This window comes from Aplysia californica, unplaced genomic scaffold (genome assembly GCF_000002075.1).
Source record: "Aplysia californica isolate F4 #8 unplaced genomic scaffold, AplCal3.0 scaffold00359, whole genome shotgun sequence".
Taxonomy (NCBI): Eukaryota; Metazoa; Mollusca; class Gastropoda; order Aplysiida; family Aplysiidae; genus Aplysia; species Aplysia californica.
In genome coordinates this window covers 336,373-337,730 of record NW_004797629.1, presented here as the reverse complement: position 1 = coordinate 337,730, position 1,358 = coordinate 336,373, and the positions used below count along the sequence as shown (strand labels likewise).

General features: G+C 38.7%; 1 protein-coding gene across 1 annotated transcript in view; it reads right to left on the bottom strand.

The window, feature by feature from the left end:
* LOC118478064 (sulfotransferase 6B1-like) overlaps window positions 1–1,358 on the bottom strand; it is a 17,883-nt gene that overhangs the window by 9,087 nt on the left and 7,438 nt on the right. The window lies entirely within an intron of this gene.

Here is a 1,358-nt window from a genome sequence, read left to right as displayed (position 1 = left end):
TTACAGAGAGAGAGAGAGAGAGAGAGAGAGAGAGAGAGAAAGAGAGAGAGACGGACAGACAGACAGACAGACAGAGATATAGACTTTGTGTCCTTGGGTAAGACACTTTACACGAATTATCCTCATTTTACTCAGGTGGGAATGGATGCAGGCTATAAACATCGAACGTTCTTGTCAGTTTGTTCATATTTCAGCGATTCGGTCTGCTGACTGCACTGTATATTTCCCAGAAAGGATACTGGTGAAACTAAAATTATAAACCCACTTTCAAAAAATTCTTGTATCTGTCACTTAGAATGCCGCGCTATACTATTGCAACCTGTGCTAGATCTGGACATTACGTAAAACCCATGAAAGCAAAATCACCGCACGTGAAATGAAATGTGAGGCAGCGTGGTGTAATCAGACTCTCGTCAAAATAATCAAAGTGAAGAAGCCTGCATTTTTCGGCAGGTTTGTGAATTTTTATCAAATTTTAGTTTTGGGGCTCAACACCTTTCATTCCCATTAAAGAACTCATTTCTGTGTAGATTTTTCTGAAAAACGTTGATTAAAGACACAAAAATGGAAATTTTCAGTTATCACGGACTCTTAAGCTAAGGAAATAACTAATCTTTGGCAGCCATTTTCTCACTAATTTTTCCTCTAAAAACAGGTGACCCCCACCTCCTTCATTTGCAAATATCTCAACTTGTATTCAAGATAAATGGATATTTTTTTCATCCAAATAAAGACAAGTGAACAAGCTTTAAGATCATACCCATAACTCTACATGCCCAAGAATTGACGAGAGCCTGATTCCACTACGCTGCATCACAAATGTCTCCGTAAACCCTTAACATCACAACACGAGACAGGCACAGACATGGAGAAGTAAGAGTAGCTATCGGCATTGAGTCCGGCCTGCATTAGGTAGAGAGACAGAAAAAAAATGACTTTTCCATCTGTTACGTAGCCAGCCAGCCTCGAGAGCCTACAACACCAAGCACTCAGGCTATAAAAGGAATTGGAAAGCCACGCAAAAGGTGGATCGAGGGTGTCAAGGAAACCCAAGGAAAATATAATATCACAACTGAAAGAGCTGCAGAGCTGACCTACCATAGAAAACTGCATCTTCCCTCGACGCTTAACGGCAACAGAGGATGAAAAAGTAAAAAGTAAAAGTGGAAGTATGCTACTGGATGACAATATTGATCAAATAACTTGCAAGCTGTTACAATTATGCAAGTCTAGAAAAAATGTGCCTTTTTCAGAAAAATAATGCAAACTGTTTTACTTTTTGTTTTAAAATGTACACGCATTAAAAATTGTGTCTGTTTGTTTATAACAGTTTATTTGATTGTTAGTAGATCAAGGGG